The sequence below is a fragment of the Gossypium raimondii genome, chromosome 2 (genome assembly GCF_025698545.1).
Source record: "Gossypium raimondii isolate GPD5lz chromosome 2, ASM2569854v1, whole genome shotgun sequence".
Lineage (NCBI taxonomy): Eukaryota > Viridiplantae > Streptophyta > Magnoliopsida > Malvales > Malvaceae > Gossypium > Gossypium raimondii.
The window spans coordinates 26157627-26181403 of NC_068566.1; the positions used below are offsets into that span (position 1 = coordinate 26157627).

General features: G+C 36.5%; 1 non-coding gene across 1 annotated transcript; it reads left to right on the forward strand.

The window, feature by feature from the left end:
* The first annotated feature begins 2061 nt into the window (after window positions 1–2061).
* Window positions 2062–2165, forward strand: LOC128039465 (small nucleolar RNA R71). The gene has a single exon (XR_008193969.1). It is a non-coding gene; the product is annotated as a small nucleolar RNA R71 (small nucleolar RNA).
* Window positions 2166–23777: the final 21612 nt, after the last annotated feature.

Here is a 23777-nt window from a genome sequence, read left to right on the forward strand (position 1 = left end):
TGACTAACATATCTTCCAATACTCTTTTTGGATGTACCAAAGACCTATCAGCCAATTGTAATGTTATTTGAGTAGTTTTCATATCCCCTAAATTGAGTTTTTCAAAAATCGGTAGAGGCATTAATTAAAACTAGCTCCTAGATCGCATAAAGCTCTATTAAAGTGAATGCTTCCTATCTCTATGGGAATAGTAAAGCTCCTCTGTTATTTCAATTTTTGAGGTACCTATCTTGAAATAATCACGCTCTAAGAAGCATTTAAAGTAACTTGTTCTCCTACCTTAATTTTCTTACGCCTAACCATCATCTCCTTTAAAAATTTAGAGTACTTTGGAACTTTTTCAATTAACACAATTAAAGGTAGGTTAACATTTAATGTTTTAAACAGGTTTAGGAAACTTACAAATTCATCCTCATCCCGCCTTTGCTTTTCTTTTAGTCTCAAAGAGAATGGGATTTTTGTATAAGCAGAACCTTTAGTTACTTCCTTCTCTGTCTTTTTTACCTGTGTGATTATCTCCTTTAACTTTGGCTCATTTTATGCTTCTAGGGATACCTCTTGAGGATCGTCATTATTCTCCACTATTGTTTTCAGAGTAATGGTTTCTCGACTACTCAATACTTTCCCGATCAGAGTGCAATTTCTTTGACATGCTCCTTACCTTCTCTCCATGGATTATCTTCCTTGTTACTGGGAATAACTGTGCCAATTTGTCTTTCGATGTCACCCATCATGCTCATTAATTGGCTCATTTGATCCTCAATTTTAGTAATGTTCTTGTTGAGTTGGTGCATTCAGAATACACTTGTTTGACATCAGTTCTCATTGACTGCATTTCTCTCTCAATTCTGTCCAACCATTGACCACATACAGTATGGTCATTTGGGTTGACCCTATCCTGGGGTTTGTGCAAATAAAGAGGTTGGTAATTAGTGTTTTTAACTTGATTTAAATTATTACCTGCTCCTTCATTCCCCCATCTCATATTCGGGTGGTCTCTCCAGCTAGGATTATATGTATTCGAATAAGGGTTTTCACCTCTATTTTCGACATAATTGACATTGTAACAGCCTGATTTTGGGTCTAGTTGGAACAATGGTTTTTTGGATGAAATTGAATGAATAGGTGATTAAATGAGTTAAATTTGAATTCATATAGATAAAGAAAGAAAGAAATCAGATTTAGATCAGGGGAAATCGAAAGTTGATGAGTAGTTGATCCGATCCATTCGTTTCCGTACGCGGTAAGTTCATAAGTAAATAAATGTTTTTAAATTTAAATGTATATGTTTTATACATTGTCGAATTTGATTTTTATAAAGATATACATTGCCGAATTTGAATTGTTTATAGATATACATTGCCAAATTTGATTTGTATATGGTTATAAATTGCCGAATTTGTTTGTATATGGATATACATTGATTTGCATGTAGATATAAATTTTCGAATTTGATTCGTATATGGATATATATTGTCGAATTGATTTGAGCATTGGATGATTGATTTCGTGCATGAATTGATTTAATTACGAAGTCAAAAGCTCCGAATGAGCCCTAATAAATGTATTGGATATTGATGTCATGATATTAGGACTTCTAAGGTGAGATTTTGTGTAAGACCATAGCTGGGCTATTGGCATCGATTTGAGCATTGTATGGTTGCTTGTATTTAAGACCGATAACGCCTCGTATCCTGTCCCGACGTTGGACACGGGCAAGGGCTATTACAGACATCCTTATTCGGGTTGTTGATATAGTGGAAGAGTGGGTTGTCTACCGCATGCATAAATGGTATAGCAGCCAATTCAATACGGTTGAGTCTATCCACTAACTGTTGATACTTATCATCCTCTTGGATATCTTTTACCGTAGCGTGTTTTGGACCATATGTGAATCATTCGATTGGCCACTGGCAGGAGTTTAGTGCCATATTCTCGATAATCTTGTACGCATCCTCGTACGTTCTATTCATGAGGGCTCCTGCTGCTACTCTGTCTAATCTAGATTGTGCATTTGAATCCAACCCATTATAAAACACCTGTAGTTGCATCCACTCTAGAAATCCATGGTGCGGGCATTTTTGAATCAACATTTTAAACCATTCCCATACCTCAGAAAAACTCTCCCTCCATCTGTCTAAAGACAACTATTTCTCTTCTTAATTGCACTACTTTGTTAATTGGGAAAAACTTCTGTAAGAATTTTCCAGCGAGTTCATCCCATGTCATGATAGACCCTGGTGCCTGTGAGTCTAACCAAGAAAAAGCATTATCAATTAAGGAGAAGGGAAACAACCGAAGATGAATAGAATCATCAGTGACCTCATCATACTTAAAAGTATCACAGAGTTGAAGGAACTATTTTAAATGTTGATTAGGGACCTTTGACATAGTCCCCCTGAACAGCAAATTGTTATGGATCATTTGAATCATAGCTGATTTTAGCTCGAAATTATTAGTTGTAATTGTTGGCCTTGCTATACTTTCTTGAACCATGTCCAAATTGGGTAAGTGATAATCCCTTAAAGTTCTTTTGTTCTGAGCCATATGTATGTGTACAGAAAGTTGTGGTGCTATTATTGTCAGTGATTTTTTTGGACTATTCTCTCTAGATTTGTGGCTGCTACAATAGGTGTGCCCTTACTACGAGGCATTCTGTAACGACCAGTTTTTAGTGAAATCAGAACGGTGGTTTCAGGACCACAAATTTGATGAGTACATTATTATTATTTTATTCTTTTAATGTCTATGGGATGTTATTCATGTTGTATTAAAATTTTATTAAGAAAGTTTGACGTTTGCATGTTTAATTAAGTAAAAAGGACTAAATTGTGAAAAGTGTAAAAGTTGAGTTCTATTAGTAAAAGGGGTCTAATGGCTATGGATTTTTTAAAGTAAAGGGCTTGGGTGGTGATTAGACCATTAATGAAACCAGTGGATGTGCATGGCATGGTTTGATGAAATTATTAATGATTTTAAAGGTTAAAATAGAAAATTTGATAAATAATGTGAAAATAACATAATAAATTCAACTCATCTTCTTCCTCATTTCAATCTATCACCAAAAATCATCATAGACGTTAAGCTTGAGCATTCGGTTGACTTCTCACCGTGCATGTAAGTGTAATTTTGTCCTGTTTTTAATGATTTTTATGTTTTTAGAATCGTTGTAGCTTAACCTAGGTAGCCCGGGGATCACTTTGCAAAAATGTTAAAAAATTAGGGTTTTTTCATGAATGTTTTTGCATGATTCTTAAATTTTAGTTAAAGATTATGAGTTCTTGTTAATTAATATACAAGTTTTGAAATGTGATTTTGATGAAAATTTTATTTAGGGACTTATTTGTAAAAGTAGTAAAAGTTTAAGTTAAATTCATGAAATGGTGGTTTGTATGAGTTTATATTGGCCCCTAATGAATTCAGTTAGAATGAGATAATGATGAAAATGCTTAGATTTCAACTTATGAGGTTAAGGACTAAATTATGAAAAGTTAAAATGTTAGGGGAAAACTATAATTTTGCAAAAATATGAAATATAGACTGGATTAAATAATAAAAGTATTGAATGGATTGAATTTGTATATTTAGATCAAGATAGACCACGTGCGGACTTAGATTAGGAAAAACTAAAGCCTCGAATTAATTGATTACGTTTTTACGCTCTAATTGATGTGGTAAGTTCGTATGAATAAATATCGTTTTAATGTTATTTCGAATTCCATGCTATTATGTTAGTTGTTATGTAATTGAATGATAAATATCCAATAATGCCATGACGATTATCGAGTCTAGGTCGAACCTTAGGAATTCATAGGATACAAACGACATGTCGTTAAGGATTTCATGTTTCTGGTGTTGGTCTTGAATGTCCTACCGATGGCTGAGGTCTTGCATTTGTTGCAGATAATCCATAGCTCATGTAAGCAGCATTGTGTAGCTTACTTTCCGGCCCATAGCTCGTGTGAGCAGGCTCATTTCACAACTCGTGTGAGCAATGATGTAAAGGAAATGTTACAATTATATGTTTAAGCACACTTCATGTGAACTTTCCCGATTGTCTGATGATATTTTGAGTGGTTCAACGCGCATGAAAAGGAAAGGACTGGTAAGTGTTCAAATGAACTATATCATGTTATTACGAAAAGGATTGAAATGGTAAACTTCAATGGAAGTATGCTTATGTTAATGACAATGATGAAAGTCAGATTAAGTATGTTCATGTATAATGTCTTACCTTATGTTAAATTCAAGTGAATTATGTTTGAATACACTAACATGTGTTGTTGATGGTGCTTAGGCTTGTGCCAAGCTTGAGTTTGGATTATATTATGCTTATTCTTAATGTTTATTAATGAAATGGTAAGTTATGTTTCTTGTTTTACGAACTTACTAAGCATTATGTGCTTACGTAGTTTTCTTTCCTATATTTTATAGATAATCGGAAGCTCGATCGGTTTGGAAGCTCGTTGGAGATCAATCACACTGTCCAGCAGAAATATTAGTAGATTTTGATGTTTTGGCCAAGGTAATAATGGCATGTATAGGTAGACTTGTGTTGGTATCTATTTGAATGTTAGTGATGATTTTGGCATGTATAAGTTGTTTCGGTACCATTTGATGTTGGTTGAATTATGTCATTTCAGTACTTGTGATGCATGAATGGTATGGCTCAAATGGTAAGTTTATATTGAAGTACTAATGGTTAAGATATGGTATAACGTTTCAGCAAGTAAAAGTTGAACATCAGTTCCTTTCTAGGTTATTGCATCCAATTAAAATACCGTAGTGGAAATGTGAGAAAATAACGATGGACTTTGTTAGTGGGTTACTATTGACACCCACTAAGAAAGATTCAATTTGATTAATAGTAGATCGATTAACGAAGTCAGCACACTTCTTATATGTTCACAATGATTATTCATCATAGAAGCTTGCTAAGTTATACATTGCAAATATAGTAAGGTCGCATGGGGTGCCCATATCGATTATTTCAGATCGAGATCCCTATTTTACATCTTGACTTTGGAAGAAGTTGCAAGATTCATTGGGGACTCATTTGATTTTTAGCACTGCTTTCCATCCACAATCTGACAAGCAATACAAATGAGTGCTTCAAATATTGGAAGATATGTTAAGAGGTTGTATTATCCAATTCTGGGTCAGTTGGGAGGAACATTTACCTTTAGTCAAATTTGCCTACAAAAATAGCTTCCAATCGATCATCCAAGTGACACCTTATAAGGCCCTATATGGTCGTAAATGTCAAACTCCTTTATGTTGAATGAACTAGGTGAAAGGAAAGTTTTGGGTCCCAAGTTAGTGCAAGAATCCGATAGGAAAATAAGGCTGATTGAAGAAAGACTAAAAGTGGCATCAGATAAACAAAAGTTGTATGTGGATTTAAAGAGAAAAGACATTGAATAAAGTGTCGGGGATCAAGTCTTCCCAAAGGTGTGTCCTTATGGCGAAAGGTGCTCAGGTTCGGTCGAAAGGGTAAGTGATACGGGGTGGCGCGCGGACCAAGATCGAGTTGCCAAGTCACGAGAAACTCCTACGAAAGCTCTAAACGAACAGATCTGAAATTAAAACAAAGAACAAGATTAAACTAATCAGATCTGGAATTAAATCCCCAAATTCAATTAAATGAACAGAAAGACACAAAGAACGAATGAATAGATGTTTTCGTAGTTCAAGAAGACAAAATCGAACTCCAAGATCAATTCTCCACAAGTAGAATCTGTTCAAGAACACTAAACGACAACGAATTAAATCAATCGGATCTTTAATAGAAAATTAGGGATTTGGGCGACAAAAGAAAAGAAAGATAGAAAATTGAATCGGCCAAGAATGCCCAAATTCCAGTGACCTAATTTCACCCAACAAGAAGAAATAAAAAGAATGGCAAGAACCCTAAATTTTGGGGATTTTGGATCGAATAGTTCTGCCAATAAAAGGGATCGATTAAGCGAAGAGTTCTTGGAGTTTAATCAAGGTGAAACACAAACAAAAACAGCAAAGAAAATTAGAAGAAGAATCGGCACAAGCAATAATAAAGAAAATAAATTGAACAGCAAGGAATTAAAGAAAAGTCCTAAGAACCCTTGAATTCCGAAAGAATTCACAAATTCCTTCAAACGGCTCTAATCTCCCTCCAAAGAATATCGATGGCAAGAAGAAGGTTGAAGATGGCTCCCACAATCAAAAGATTGTTAAAACAACTTCTAAAGAAAACTCAAGAGAGAATTCTTGGAGAAAACCCCAAAGAAAATTCGCACTCAACAAATCGAAATTTGATAGAAAAATAATAATAAGATGATTTTTACAAAGGGTGGCTGGCCAATGCTTATATAGGCCTCCAACAAATCCTAATCTCACAAGTAACTAATAAAAATTAAACCTAATTAATAAAATAACAAGGTAAATTTGGCCATGCACTTATATGGGTTGTTTTGGGCCGAATTTTACATGTAATGCTCCTAAAGATTAAAAAAATTAAATTAAACAAGTAAGATGTTTACAAATTGGGCCCTTTGACATTTTGGCCTGATTTTTCAACTAAGTATGAAGAAAATTCTTGATTGGGCTAAATTTTGGTTATTGGACCTCGCCTTCAAGAATTTGGGCTCGTTATCCATCTCCTACCAAAATTGGGTCGTTGACGCTCGTAATGGAGATCCAATGCGTTTTGGCTGCAAGATTTGGTTTCTTGGACCAAGATTTCCAAGATTTGAAATCTTGATTTTCTTGATTCTTGAAATCTCTTGAACAGACAAAATTGGGCCAAGATTCGGTTTCTTGATTTTCTTGAAAACAAGAAAGTGAATCTTGATTTTCTTGTTCTCTCGTGTATGCATCTAAGGCCTTGCTAACAAGCTCTTGAATGGTCTCATTTAGTTTGGACCGCATTTGTCGGGCCTTTGATCTTGTTAGTGGGCCTTGTGGCAATTTGAGCCCATCACGTTCTTGAACTTGGATTAGGCCTTTATGACTCGTATCATTCCCCCCTTCCTCAAAAAGATTCGTCCTCGAATCTGAAAAATCAAATGGGGACAAGTCAGCCACATTAAAAGTAGAACTTACATTGTACTCACCAGGTAGATCAATTTTATAGGCATTATCGTTGATCCGCTCGAGTACTTGGAAAGGCCCATCGCCCCTTGGGTCCAACTTAGTCTTCCTTTTTGTAGGAAATCGTTCTTTCCTCAAATGGACCCAAACCCAATCTCCGGGTTCTAGTACAACCCGTTTGCGCCCCTTGTTTGCTTTGTTGGTGTTGGCGTCATTTGTTTTGGCTATTCGCTGTCTAGCCTTCTCATGTAAGGATTTCACCAACTCGACTTTTCATTCGCCATCTAAATTAAGTAACATGTTCAAGAGGTAATGGCGCAAGATCAAAATCTTGTTAGTGGGTTAAAACCATAAACAAGTTCAAATGGGAATAACCAGGTTGTAGAATGAATAGATCTATTATATGCAAATTCAACGAATGGTAGGCATTCTTCCCAATTTCTAATGTTCTTTCCCACCATAGCTCGTAATAGAGTCCCTAAGATTCGATTAACTACTTGGTTTGACCATCGGTTTGGGGTGACATGTAGTAGAATAAAGCAATTTAGTACCAAGCTTACCCCACAATACCTTCCAAAAGTGGCTAAGGAATTTGACATCTCTATCGAAACAATTGTTTTAGGGATGCCATGAAGTCTTACCACTTCTTTAAAGAATAAGTCGCCACATGTGTAGCATCATCATTTTGTGACAAGGAATAAAATGTGACATCTTTGAAAACACATCAACAACAACAAATATACTATCTCTTCCTTTTTTGTTCGAGGCAAACCTAAAATAAAATCCATGGATAAATCTACCCAAGGTGAAGTAGGAATCGGTAGAGGAGTGTAAAGGCCATGAGGCATTACCTTAGATTTTGCTTGTTTGCATGTAATGCACTTGGACCATACCTTTTCCACATCCTTCTTCATATGTGGCCAATGAAAGTGTTAGTGCAAGATATCTAGTGTCTTGGCCACTCCAAAATGTCTCATTAAACCTCCTTTGTGGGCTTCATGAATCAATAAGTCTCTCATGGAACACTTTGGTATGCATAACTGTTCATCTGAAAAAGAAAGCCATCTACAAGATAAAATTTTTCAAAAGTAGTATGTCCACAATTCTTATAGATATGGCCGAAATCAGTATCAGCATCATATAATTCTTTAATGTGTTCAAACCCTAAGACTTTAGCATTCAATGTAGTCATTAAAGCATATCGTCGAGACAAAGCATCTGCAACTACATTATCTTTACCTGTTTTATATTGTATCACATAAGGAAATGTTTCAATGAATTCTACCCATCGGGCATGTCTTTTACTCAACTTACCTTGTCCCTTTAACCATTTAAGAGACTCATGATCTGTATGTATGACAAACTCATTAGGCAGCAAATAATGTTGCCATACTTGAAGTGCACGAACTAATGCCAATAGTTCTTTGTCATAAGTCGAGTAATTTAACTGTGCACCGTTCAATTTCTCACTAAAATAAGCAATAGGTTGCTTATCTTGCATTAAAGCAGCGCGATTCCAATTCTGAAGCATCACACTCAAGTTCAAAAGTTTTAGCAAAATCGGGTAATTTAAGCAAAGGAGCGAGAACATAACTTAGCTTTTAGAGTTTGAAAGGCCTTTTCTTGGGTTTCACCCATTTGAAACCCAACGATTTCTTTATAACCTCTCTGTCAATGGGGCAGACAATAGTAGAGAAATCTTTCACAAATCGTCTATAAAAACTAGCTAAACCATGGAAAGATCTCACCTCGATTCTGGATTTAGGAGTCGGCCACTCCTTAATTGCCTTGACTTTGTCCTCGTCGACATGAATACCTTGAGCACTAACATCTTTCTTTGGTACCAATAGGGCAGAGAACAGCACAAGGGCTTAGGCTTTCACGAATGTACCCTTTGTCTAGTAACTCTTCAACTTGCCTTTGCAATTCCTTTGTCTCCTCGGGATTGCATCTATAGGCTGGTCGATTAGGAATCGAAGCTCGGGTACTAAGTCAATTTGATGTTCTATCCTCGTAAAGGTGGTAAACCTTTGGGGCCTCACTAAAACATCCTCATAATCACGCAAAGAGATTGAAACATACTAGGCGATTTTCGTTAATGTTAGATAAAGATAAATAATTTTGCCTAAACCTCACAAGGATACAAAGGTGTTTATTAAGTAAGGCTCTCTTCACATCTTTTTTGTTGCCAAAAGATTTTTTCCGCTCATTTTACCACTAGAGGTTCACTCACCTTTGGGCTTTTTAAATTTTGACTTTTCCACTACTATTAGCCTCTTTTCTCTCTGTCTTTTGAACTTGCTCTTTCTCCTTACCCCTCACAAAATTTTATCATCCTCAATTGATCTTTATATACATCGGTAGGATTTAAAGGAGCAAAAGTGAATTTCTTACCTTTAAATACAAGGGAGTATCGATTAAGTTTACCTTGGTGTGTAACATCACGATCAAATTGCCAAGGTCGTCCAAGGAGCAAGTGTGCCGCATGCATTGGGACTACATCACACCATACTTCATCCTCATAATTGCCGAGTTTAAAAGTGACCAAGGACTGTTTCGTAACTTTAACTTGGAACATTCATTAAGCCCTTGAAGGTGATATGGCTTAGGGTGTTTGGTGCAAGGTAACTTTAAAGAATCAACCAAATAGCTACTCACCACATTTGAGCAACTACCACTATCAATAATGAGTGAACATAAGTTACCTTTAATAAAACACCGAGAATGGAAAATATTGGCCCTTTGGCTATCATCATCTTTCATCCGAATGTTAAGGGTTGACGAACTACAAGGCATTGAAAGTTAGCAAAGTCCCTTCCTTTGGTGGTTCGACCAACTCGTCGCCATTATCACTTTGTCATCCACAAGTTACGGCATATCGGATCTGTATTATCGAGTCGGACGTGTACTCACCGTTATCTTTTAGAAGAAGTAATCTCGTGTTAGGGCATTCTCTACTATAATGACCACGCCCTTTGCATAAAGCATTCAATCTCACGAGTCCTCTTCGCTTTCGAATCACCTAAATTGAAATGCTTAGAAGGTGTTTGCGTTTTAGCAGAGCCCTTTCTTCCAATCGATTGTTTACTTCCATTACTCAAAGAAGACTTGTTAGTAACAAAGGTGGTTTTGAACTCTTAAAATCAGAATTTGAATTGTTACCTCGATAATATTGTGAAGTAGAGAAGGACCCAAACCTTTGTTCCTTTAATTGTTGCTCGATCTCAATGGCTTTGTGAACTGCTTCTTCCAAATCAATGTAAGTTTGTAGCCTTAATGTATTAGCTATCGGCTGTTCAAACCATCAATGAATCGAACCATAGTTGTTTCTTCATCTTCCTCCACATTAGCTCTCGAATGAGCATCTCCATCTCTTTAAAATATTCATCCACCGTCCTACTACCTTGGATAAGTCTTCTCAACTTTGTTTTAATTTCTCTATAGTAGTGAGGTGGAATAAACCTTTACGCATAATCTGTTTCAACTCATCCCATGTCGAAATCTCACCTTCATAATTCGATGGCGGTTTACCCCAAGTTGAGTCCACCAACTTAATGCATAATCGAGAAAATTCGGTGTTGCTAACGCTACCTTTTCATCATCCGGACATTTATAATACGAAACATGAGTTCAATCTTAGATTCCCATTCACAATAAGCGTCGGGATCATTCTTACCACGAAATTGGGGAATTGTGAATTTCGGTTTTGCCAAAGAAGGTTGTCCACGATCATGAAAATCATCATCCAATCTAGGGACACGTCGAGGGCGCGCCTATGGGGCTGATTATTCCTATCTTCCTGATTGGATCTCGATATTGAAGTTCTTGATTCATTCGTACCTCATTCAAAGTAGTATTCAATGCTTGAAGGGTAGCATTTATTTGTGTGATTGCAGCAGCGTGTCCTTCTAACTGTTGTTGGACTTCCATAAGTGTATCATTATGGTCATCTTTAGACATCTTCCCAAAAAAGCTGCAAAAATAAACACTCAACACTCAAAAATAAAAGTTAGCAAACCTCACCGTTAGTCACTCAAAAAGAAAATTAAAATTCTCAATGAGGTAGAATTCAATCTTGTGAGTTCTTTATCAGAGTTTATATCAACCAATTAGAGTATGAACCAAACTACCAAAGAATCCTAATTTGCACTAGGATGCCAAAAACTGACGAGACACCAATTGATTCGTGTTGCACCGAGGAAGAAGTTGTGCACGTGTAAATCCTACTAACACAAGAAACAAGAAGGTGTTAGATAACATAACAGAAGAATAAAAAGCAAACAAATGAAAACCTACAGCTAAGAATCAATAAAAATTGCTAAAACCAGAAAACCCGAAAAACTGCGGAGTAACTTGACAACTTCGTTCGAGGTGTTCCCGATCTCTAAAAATCACGAAATTAAATCTGGAATGTCCTTAAATATTGAATTTTTGATCTGGAAGTTTTGGGCACCAAATTCAACCCGCTGAATCTTTTTTTTAATTTTTTATTGAATTTCGTCTTTTTTGATTTTTTGACTTTTTTGACTGATTTTTTTGCGGGAATAATTTTTTTATATTCAATCACAGTGCCACAAATATGTATGTAAAATTTCAGATCAATCGGACAACGTTTACCCACCCAAATGATTTTTTTTTGAACAATTTTTCTGGGTAAAACTGCTGTTTGTGCTTTAAAAAATAGAGATCAGTTTAGAAATCAACCAAGAACACCCAAAACGCCCAAAATCTGATACCAAATGATACGGGGTGGTAGCGGACCAAGATCGAGTTGCCAAGTCACGAGAAACTCCTACGAAAGCTCTAAACGAACAGATCTGAAATTAAAACAAAGAACAAGATTAAACTAATCAGATCTGGAATTAAATCCCCAAATTCAATTAAATGAACAGAAAGACACAAAGAACGAATGAATAGATGTTTTCGTAGTTCAAGAAGACAAAATCGAACTCCAAGATCAATTCTCCACAAGCCGAATCTGTTCAAGAACACTAAACAGCAACGAATTAAATCAATCAGATCTTTAATAGAAAATTAGGGATTTGGGCGACAAAAGAAAAGAAAGATAGAAAATTGAATCGGCCAAGAATGCCCAAATTCCAGCAGCCTAATTTCACCCAACAAGAAGAAATAAAAAAGAATGGCAAGAACCCTAAATTTTGGGGATTTTTGGATCGAATAGTTGCTGCCAATAAAAGGGATCGATTAAACGAAGAGTTCTTGGAGTTTAATCAAGGCTGAAACACAAACAAAAACAGCAAAGAAAATTAGAAGAAGAATCGGCACAAGCAATAATAAAGAAAATAAATTGAACAGCAAGGAATTAAAGAAAAGTCCTAAGAACCCTTGAATTCCGAAAGAATTCACAAATTCCTTCAAAGCGGCTCTAATCTCCCTCCAAAGAATATCGATGGCAAGAAGAAGGTTGAAGATGGCTCCCACAATCAAAAGATTGTTAAAACAACTTCTAAAGAAAACTCAAGAGAGAATTCTTGGAGAAAACCCCAAAGAAAATTCTGCACTCAACAAATCTGAAATTTGATAGAAAAATAATAATAAGATGATTTTTACAAAGGGTGGCTGGCCAATGCTTATATAGGCCTCCAACAAATCCTAATCTCACAAGTAACTAATAAAAATTAAACCTAATTAATAAAATAACAAGGTAAATTCGGCCATGCACTTATATGGGTTGTTTTGGGCCGAATTTTACATGTAATGCTCCTAAAGATTAAAAAATTAAATTAAACAAGTAAGATGTTTACAAATTGGGCCCTTTGACATTTTGGCCTGATTTTTCAACTAAGTATGAAGAAAATTCTTGATTGGGCTAAATTTTGGTTATTGGACCTCGCCTTCAAGAATTTGGGCTCGTGATCCATCTCCTACCAAAATTGGGTCGTTGGCTTTCGTAATGGAGATCCAATGCGTTTTGGCTGCAAGATTTGGTTTCTTGGACCAAGATTTCCAAGATTTGAAATCTTGATTTTCTTGATTCTTGAAATCTCTTCGAACAGCAAAATTGGGCCAAGATTCGGTTTCTTGATTTTCTTGAAAACAAGAAAGTGAATCTTGATTTTCTTGTTCTCTCGTGTATGCATCTAAGGCCTTGCTAACAAGCTCTTGAATGGTCTCATTTAGTTTGGACCGCATTTGTCGGGCCTTTGATCTTGTTAGTGGGCCTTGTGGCAATTTGAGCCCATCACGTTCTTGAACTTGGATTAGGCCTTTATGACTCGTATCATTCCCCTTCCTCAAAAAGATTCGTCCTCGAATCTGAAAAATCAAATGGGGACAAGTCAGCCACATTAAAAGTAGAACTTACATTGTACTCACCAGGTAGATCAATTTTATAGGCATTATCGTTGATCCGCTCGAGTACTTGGAAAGGCCCATCGCCCCTTGGGTCCAACTTAGTCTTCCTTTTGTAGGAAATCGTTCTTTCCTCAAATGGACCCAAACCCAATCTCCGGGTTCTAGTACAACCCGTTTTGCCCTTGTTTGCTTTGTTGGTGTTGGCGTCATTTGTTTTGGCTATTCATTTGTCTAGCCTTCTCATGTAAGGATTTCACCAACTCGACTTTCATTCGCCATCTAAATTAGTAACATGTTCAAGAGGTAATGGCGCAAGATCAAATCTTGTTAGTGGGTTAAAACCATAAACAAGTTCAAATGGGGAATAACCGGTTGTAGAATGAATAGATCTATTATATGCAAATTCAACGAATGGTAGGCATTCTTCCCAATTTCTAATGTTCTTTCCCACCATAGCTCGTAATAGAGTCCCTAAGATTAGATTAACTACTTGGTTTGACCATCGGTTTGGGGGTGACATGTAGTAGAATAAAGCAATTTAGTACCAAGCTTACCCACAATACCTTCCAAAAGTGGCTAAGGAATTTGACATCTCTATCGAAACAATTGTTTTAGGGATGCCATGAAGTCTTACCACTTCTTTAAAGAATAAGTCGCCACATGTGTAGCATCATCATTTTGTGACAAGGAATAAAATGTGACATCTTTGAAAACACATCAACAACAACAAATATACTATCTCTTCCTTTTTTGTTCGAGGCAAACCTAAAATAAAATCCATGGATAAATCTACCCAAGGTGAAGTAGGAATCGGTAGAGGAGTGTAAAGGCCATGAGGCATTACCTTAGATTTTGCTTGTTTGCATGTAATGCACTTGGACCATACCTTTTCCACATCCTTCTTCATATGTGGCCAATGAAAGTGTTCGTGCAAGATATCTAGTGTCTTGGCCACTCCAAAATGTCTCATTAAACCTCCTTTGTGGGCTTCATGAATCAATAAGTCTCTCATGGAACACTTTGGTATGCATAACTTTGTTCATCGAAAAAGAAAGCCATCTACAAGATAAAATTTTTCAAAAGTAGTATGTCCACAATTCTTATAGATATGGCGAAATCGTATCAGCATCATATAATTCTTTAATGTGTTCAAACCCTAAGACTTTAGCATTCAATGTAGTCATTAAAGCATATCGTCGAGACAAAGCATCTGCAACTACATTATCTTTACTGTTTTATATTGTATCACATAAGGAAATGTTTCAATGAATTCTACCCATCGGGCATGTCTTTTACTCAACTTACCTTGTCCCTTTAACCATTTAAGAGACTCATGATCGTATGTATGACAAACTCATTAGGCAGCAAATAATGTTGCCATACTTGAAGTGCACGAACTAATGCCAATAGTTCTTTGTCATAAGTCGAGTAATTTAAGCGTGCACCGTTCAATTTCTCACTAAAATAAGCAATAGGTTGCTTATCTTGCATTAAAACATGCCGATTCAATTCTGAAGCATCACACTCAAGTTCAAAAGTTTTAGCAAAATCGGTAATTTAAGCAAAGGAGCAGAACATAACTTAGCTTTTAGAGTTTGAAAGGCCTTTTCTTGGGTTTCACCCATTTGAAACCACGATTTCTTTATAACCTCTGTCAATGGGGCAGCAATAGTAGAGAAATCTTTCACAAATCGTCTATAAAAACTAGCTAAACCATGGAAAGATCTCACCTCAGTTACCGATTTAGGAGTCGGCCACTCCTTAATTGCCTTGACTTTGTCCTCGTCGACATGAATACCTTGAGCACTAACATCTTTCTTTGGTACCAATAGGACAGGAACAGCACAAGGGCTTAGGCTTTCACGAATGTACCCTTTGTCTAGTAACTCTTCAACTTGCCTTTGCAATTCCTTTGTCTCCTCGGGATTGCATCTATAGGCTGGTCGATTAGGAATCGAAGCTCCGGGTACTAAGTCAATTTGATGTTCTATCCCTCGTAAAGGTGGTAAACCTTTAGGGGCCTCACTAAAAACATCCTCATAATCCTGCAAAAGAGATTGAAACATACTAGGCAGATTTTCGTTAATGTTAGATAAAGATAAATAATTTTGCCTAAACCTCACAAGGATACAAGGCTGTTTATTAAGTAAGGCTCTCTTCACATCTTTTTTTGTTGCCAAAAGATTTTTTCCGCTCATTTTACCACTAGAGGGTTCACTCACCTTTGGGCTTTTTAAATTTTGACTTTTTCCACTACTATTAGCCTCTTTTCTCTCTGTCTTTTGAACTTGCTCTTTCTCCCTTACCCCCTCACAAAATTTTATCATCCTCAATTGATCTTTATATACATCAGTAGGATTTAAAGGAGCAAAAGTGAATTTCTTACCTTTAAATACAAGGGAGTATCGATTAAGTTTACCTTGGTGTGTAACATCACGATCAAATTGCCAAGGTCGTCCAAGGAGCAAGTGTGCGCATGCATTGGGACTACATCACACCATACTTCATCCTCATAATTGCCGAGTTTAAAAGTGACCAAGGACTGTTTCGTAACTTTAACTTCGGAACATTCATTAAGCCACTGAAGGTGATATGGCTTAGGGTGTTTGGTGCAAGGTAACTTTAAAGAATCAACCAAATAGCTACTCACCACATTTGAGCAACTACCACTATCAATAATGAGTGAACATAAGTTACCTTTAATAAAACACCGAGAATGGAAAATATTGGCCCTTTGGCTATCATCATCTTTCATCTGAATGTTAAGGGTTCGACGAACTACAAGGCATTGAAAGTTAGCAAAGTCCCCTTCCTTTGGTGGTTCGACCAACTCGTCGCCATTATCACCATCATCCACAAGTTACGGCATATCCGGATCTGTATTATCGAGTGGACGTGTACTCACCGTTATCTTTTAGAAGAAGTAATCTCGTGTTAGGGCATTCTCTACTATAATGACCACGCCCTTTGCACTTAAAGCATTCAATCTCACGAGTCCTCTTCGCTTTTCGAATCACCTAAATTGGGCTGCTTAGAAGGTGTTTGCGTTTTAGCAGGAGCCCTTTCTTCAATCGATTGTTTACTTCCATTACTCAAAGAAGACTTGTTAGTAACAAAAGGTGGTTTTGAACTCTTAAAATCAGAATTTGAATTGTTACCTCGATAATATTGTGAAGTAGAGAAGGACCCAAACCTTTGTTCCTTTAATTGTTGCTCGATCTCAATGGCTTTGTGAACTGCTTCTTCCAAATCAATGTAAGTTTGTAGCCTTAATGTATTAGCTATCGGCCTGTTCAAACCATCAATGAATCGAACCATAGTTGTTTCTTCATCTTCCTCCACATTAGCTCTCTGAATGAGCATCTCCATCTCTTTAAAATATTCATCCACCGTCCTACTACCTTGGATAAGTCTTCTCAACTTTGTTTTAATTTCTCTATAGTAGTGAGGTGGAATAAACCTTTTACGCATAATCTGTTTCAACTCATCCCATGTCGAAATCTCACCTTCATAATTCCGATGGCGGTTTACCCCAAGTTGAGTCCACCAACTTAATGCATAATCGAGAAAATTCGGTGTTGCTAACGCTACCTTTTCATCATCCGGACATTTATAATACCGAAACATGAGTTCAATCTTAGATTCCCATTCACAATAAGCGTCAGGATCATTCTTACCACGAAATTGGGGAATTGTGAATTTCGGTTTTGCCAAAGAAGGTTGTCCACGATCATGAAAATCATCATCCAATCTAGGGACACGTCGAGGGCCGCGCCTATGGGGCTGATTATTCCTATCTTCCTGATTGGATCTCGATATTGAAGTTCTTGATTCATTCGTACCTCATTCAAAGTAGTATTCAATGCTTGAAGGGTAGCATTTATTTGTGTGATTGCAGCAGCGTGTCCTTCTAACTGTTGTTGGACTTCCATAAGTGTATCATTATGGTCATCTTTAGACATCTTCCCAAAAAGCTGCAAAATAAACACTCAACACTCAAAAATAAAAGTTAGCAAACCTCACCGTTAGTCACTCAAAAAGAAAATTAAAATTCTCAATGAGGTAGAATTCAATCTTGTGAGTTCTTTATCAGAGTTTATATCAACCAATTAGAGAGTATGAACCAAACTACCAAAGAATCCTAATTTGCACTAGGATGCCAAAAAACTGACGAGACACCAATTGATTCGTGTTGCACCGAGGAAGAAGTTGTGCACACGTGTAAATCCTACTAACACAAGAAACAAGAAGGTGTTAGATAACATAACAGAAGAATAAAAAGCAAACAAATGAAAACCTACAGCTAAGAATCAATAAAAATTGCTAAAACCAGAAAACCCGAAAAACTGCGGAGTAACTTGACAACCGTTCGAGGTGTTCCCGATCTCTAAAAATCACGAAATTAAATCTGGAATGTCCTTAAATATTGAATTTTTGATCTGGAAGTTTTGGGCACCAAATTCAACCCGCTGAATCTTTTTTTTAATTTTTTATAGAATTTCGTCTTTTTTGATTTTTGACTTTTTGACTGATTTTTTGCGGAATAATTTTTTATATTCAATCACAGTGCCACAAATATGTATGTAAAATTTCAGATCAATCGGACAACGTTTACCCACCCAAATGATTTTTTTGAACAATTTTTCTGGGTAAAACTGCTGTTTGTGCTTTAAAAATAGAGATCAGTTTAGAAATCAACCAAGAACACCCAAAACGCCCAAAATCTGATACCAAATGATACGGGGTGGCAGCGGACCAAGATCGAGTTGCCAAGTCACGAGAAACTCCTCGAAAGCTCTAAGCGAACAGATCTGAAATTAAAACAAAGAACAAGATTAAACTAATCAGATCTGGAATTAAATCCCCAAATTCAATTAAATGAACAGAAAGACACAAAGAACGAATGAATAGATGTTTTAGTAGTTCAAGAAGACAAAATCGAACTCCAAGATCAATTCTCCACAAGCCGAATCTGTTCAAGAACACTAAACAGCAACGAATTAAATCAATCAGATCTTTAATAGAAAATTAGGGATTTGGGCGACAAAAGAAAAGAAAGATAGAAAATTGAATCGGCCAAGAATGCCCAAATTCCAGCAGCCTAATTTCACCCAACAAGAAGAAATAAAAAAGAATGGCAAGAACCCTAAATTTTGGGGATTTTTGGATCGAATAGTTGCTGCCAATAAAAGGGATCGATTAAACGAAGAGTTCTTGGAGTTTAATCAAGGCTGAAACACAAACAAAAACAGCAAAGAAAATTAGAAGAAGAATCGGCACAAGCAATAATAAAGAAAATAAATTGAACAGCAAGGAATTAAAGAAAAGTCCTAAGAACCCTTGAATTCCGAAAGAATTCACAAATTCCTTCAAGCGGCTCTAATCTCCCTCCAAAGAATATCGATGGCAAGAAGAAGGTTGAAGATGGCTCCCACAATCAAAAGATTGTTAAAACAACTTCTAAAGAAAACTCAAGAGAGAATTCTTGAGAAAACCCCAAAGAAAATTCTGCACTCAACAAATCTGAAATTTGATAGAAAAATAATAATAAGATGATTTTTACAAAGGGTGGCTGGCCAATGCTTATATAGGCCTCCAACAAATCCTAATCTCACAAGTAACTAATAAAAATTAAACCTAATTAATAAAATAACAAGGTAAATTTGGCCATGCACTTATATGGGTTGTTTTGGGCGAATTTTACATGTAATGCTCCTAAAGATTAAAAAATTAAATTAAACAAGTAAGATGTTTACAAATTGGGCCCTTTGACATTTTGGCCTGATTTTTCAACTAAGTATGAAGAAAATTCTTGATTGGGCTAAATTTTGGTTATTGGACCTCGCCTTCAAGAATTTGGGCTCGTGATCCATCTCCTACCAAAATTGGGTCGTTGACGCTCGTAATGGAGATCCAATGCGTTTTGGCTGCAAGATTTGGTTTCTTGGACCAAGATTTCCAAGATTTGAAATCTTGATTTTCTTGATTCTTGAAATCTCTTCGAACAGCAAAATTGGGCCAAGATTCGGTTTCTTGATTTTCTTGAAAACAAGAAAGTGAATCTTGATTTTCTTGTTCTCTCGTGTATGCATCTAAGGCCTTGCTAACAAGCTCTTGAATGGTCCCATTTAGTTTGGACCGCATTTGTCGGGCCTTTGATCTTGTTAGTGGGCCTTGTGGCAATTTGAGCCCATCACGTTCTTGAACTTGGATTAGGCCTTTATGACTCGTATCAGTAAGTTAAGTCTGAGATTCATAGGACCTGACCAAATCTTTAGGAGAATCAGTCTAGTTGCATACCAACATGAATTACCTCCCAAACTGGATCAAATCCATGATGTTTTCCATGTCTCTATGTGGAGACGTTACTGTTCCGACCTTTCCTACATTGTTTTGATCGAAGAGATTGAGGTACAGCCAGATTTATTCTTTCAAGAGGAACCTGCGCAAATTCTAGAACGTGATGTAAATGTTTTGAGAAGGAAGTGAATCCCTCTTGTCAAGGTTCTATAGCAAAACCATGGAATTGAGGAGGCCACATAGGAAATAAAAGACGCATTCCAAAAGCAATATCCCCATCCATTCGAACCAGGTAAATTTCAAGGACGAAATTTATTTAAGGAGAGGAGAATTGTAACACCCAAAAAATATAGTGTTAGAATTAATAAATCACCAAGAAATGGCTTAGTCTTGATGGTCATTTTCCTCTATTATTTTACAGCAACTAAGGAACAAAATCAAACTAGAATATATATTAAATGTGGTAGAAACATGCTGAGTGTAAGCAACAGCTCAAATGTTAAGGTCTTTTAATTTCCCCCTTTTCTTCCGAGGTTTAAGCCACGCCACTTTCTCTCATCATTTCATTTTTTTGGACAACAAGAAGGGTTATTTACCCAATCAACCCTTTAAAATTTTAAAACCCTAACTATTTAATCCTATTTTCTAAGCACAAATGAACTCTAGTTTCTTTTTCTACTAAAACTAAAAATTCTCCTACTTTCTCCTTATTTCTTCCCCTTTACTTTTTGATTCTCATCTTTAAAATTATTTTCCTTCCATTATTGAAATTATCCTTCTTTATGCAACTCGAATCAAATTTCATCTTCGACATTAACCCATTTTCTTACCAGAATTGAATCATCATCAATTTCATCTTTAGCAAGGCCAAGATTTGCTAAGAACTTTCCAAACCCGATGTTTCAATCTTGAATTAACACAAAAAGGAATTCCATTGGAATTTAAGATCGATTAAATGATCTTTTTATGAATCTTGCAAATACTTTTTTCCTGATAATATTTATAAATCTTGAAAACCAATATTAATTCTTGCGCATTTCTCTGTTGAAGAACCCGATTTAGGTACCCTGGATCAGACTTAGGCACGAGGAATGACATTTGAGATCTAGGAGAAAGGTGTGTGTTCTTTTATGAGAAAATCAAGGAAAAATCAAGCCTAGAATAGACCACACATCTAGCTACACAGGTGTGTGGGCCACCCGTGTGGACTACACGATCCTCTTACACGGTTGTGTCCCCCTGAAACCCTAGGATTTTCACTTCTCACATGGCCTAGTACCCTCCACAACGCTTGCGACATGGTCGTGTCTCTATTGTAGGTTGAAATTTCAAATGCTACATGGCCAGAATCTCTCACACGGACTACCTGTAAAACCATGTACCCCCTCCACACAGTCCGATCACACGGTCCTTGTTTGATGACTGTGTACTCAAAGTTTATAATTTTGCCCCAAAATTTTTGTAATTTGTTCAGATTAGTCCTTGTTTGATGACTGTGTACTCAAAATTTACAATTTTAACCTAGAATTTTTGTAATTTATTCAGATTAGTCCTTGTTTGATGACTGAACTGTTTTAATATGTAATTTGTGCAAGTAAGTCCCTGATAATATGAAACATGTTGGAATACATACCTTGATTGATTAAATTAATATAATATATATAAATGAATGAACTATGAATAGTATATATGACTATTTTATCTATATACTTGCGATCGTATAAACGAAATGCCCTATACTATTGTTAATTTGAATACTTGAAAACCATGATTTTTCTACTAATTTGCTATGTTTTAGTACATTAAACGCTACCATATGTGATTTGTATTAAACATGTTGCATTACATTGCAGGGGATGGGACGATGTGATCAAAGGAAGTCTCGCATTTTATCTACAATAATAATTTTTCCTATGCACCCACAACCGAAGGCAGATTCTATCTGCAGGTACTGTTGTGTATCCACAGCCAAAGGTAGATTCCAACTGTAAGTTTATGTTGTAAAAGATATAGCCAAAATTAAGCTTCATTTGTAGCACTTATTGTTGCGAACCAACAGCCGAAGGTAGATTCCAACTACAAGAACTTGTTGTGTATCCACAATTGAATGGTAGTTATTATTTGCGAACCAGAGGCATTTTACCAATATATGTTGGGATATGCTTTGTTTACTTACCTTATATGTGAATAAATAGTAAGTTAAATTCTATATTATACAAACTTACTAAGCTTAAATGCTTACTTTGTGTACTTTCCATGTTTTTAGTGAATCAGAAGCTCGTTCGGGTCGGAAGCTTGTCAGAGTTGTATCACACTATCCATCGGCTCTTGTGGTATTTTCGGTTGGTTTAAGTTTGGTTATAATGGCATGTATAGGTTATTTTGGTTAATGTTGGCCTATATGTTTTGTTGTGATTATAGCCATGTGAGTTGGCTTGTGTTTTGGTATATTTTGGTATGTATGTATGTGGCCATAATTTGGTTGATGTGTGGCTTGATTGGTGGTTGAATGATGAAAGATAAAATGATAGTATATGTGTATTTTGTATAAGTGTTTTGTGAGTTGATGAATCGGTTATGAATTGGTACCTTGTTGTATGAGACATATATGTCTAATTATATTAGAAATTGAAGGACATGTTTAACATCAATTGGTATGTTTTGGTCAAGTGGTCTACATGATATGTAATGATGCAATTATGCATATAATTTAGTTGAACATTTGGTTATATTGAATACATGGTTAAACATGTTTATAATTATCATTTGAGGTGCCTAAGGGCTTATTGGTTGTATGTTAATATATTACATGTTTAATAAGGCTTAATATGGATGCTTATTTTGGATGCCTTAATATGGCTTGTTTATATGCACAATGTTGAGTGTAGGTGGATGCCAAATTGGGTGAGAAGTGTGGCTTGTAGAATGCTCTATTTTCATCTACACAGGCAGAGACATGGGTGTGTTTCTTAGCCGTGTGTGACACACAACTAGGTGACATGGTTGTGTGTCCCCTATAGTTTTCAAAGGGTTTCAAGTTAGGCTATTACATGGCCTAGCACTCGACCTGGCACACAGGCATGTGAGGTTACTTCGAAAGGTACACGGCCTAGCACACGGATGTGTGGCTTGGCCGTGTGAACAAATCAGAGAGTTACACGAGCATGGACACGGGCTGGGACACGATCGTGTGTCCCTATTTTGAATGCCTACACGGCCTAAGACATGGGAATATTTCCTGACCATATGAGTCGCACGGCCTGACCATACAGCCGTGACCCCTACAGCTTTGAGAATTTCCAATGTTTTTTTGAAAAATTCTCTGAATTTCCTATTTAGTCCTGACTTGTTTTTAATGTGTATTTTGGTCCTCGAGGGCTCGTATATGGGGCAATATGAATGATTTTTTTTGGTTTTTGATATGAATATTTATATGTTTTGAAATGTTGAAATTTTTGTCTGTTTGATACGTAAACTCTGGTAATGCTTTGTAACCCTGTTCTGGCGACAGAAACAGGTTAGGGGTGTTACATTTTATGGCATATTGGTTGAATGATCTTGAACTATTGAATTGGTCATTTTATGTAGGTTTTGGTCATATTTGGAGGCCTTGTTTGTGTGTACAAAATGTCTCTAGGTGTATGCATGCTTTGGTGTTGGAAATGGCTTGAAATTGGGCAAATTCATGTCCACACGGACTGAGACACGGGCGTGCGACTCAGCCGTGTGTGACACACAGCCTGGCGACATAGCCATGTGTCCCCTATAGGTTTTAATGCACACAATTCAGGTAGTTACACGGCCTAGCACACAGCCTGACACACGGGCATGTGGGGATATTTCGAGAGTTACACGACCTAGCACACGAGCATGTGTCTTGGTCATGTGACCCAACTCAGAGAGTTACACTGGTGTGAACACGGGCTAGGACATGACTGTGTGTCCCTATTTCGATTGTTACATGGCCTGAGACACGAGTGTATGTCTTAACCATATGTTGCACATGACCGTATAACCCCCTGCAGTCCAATTTTTCTAACTTTTTCTTGTACTCACCGATTGATTCCAATTTGGTCCCAAATTGTTTCAAAGGC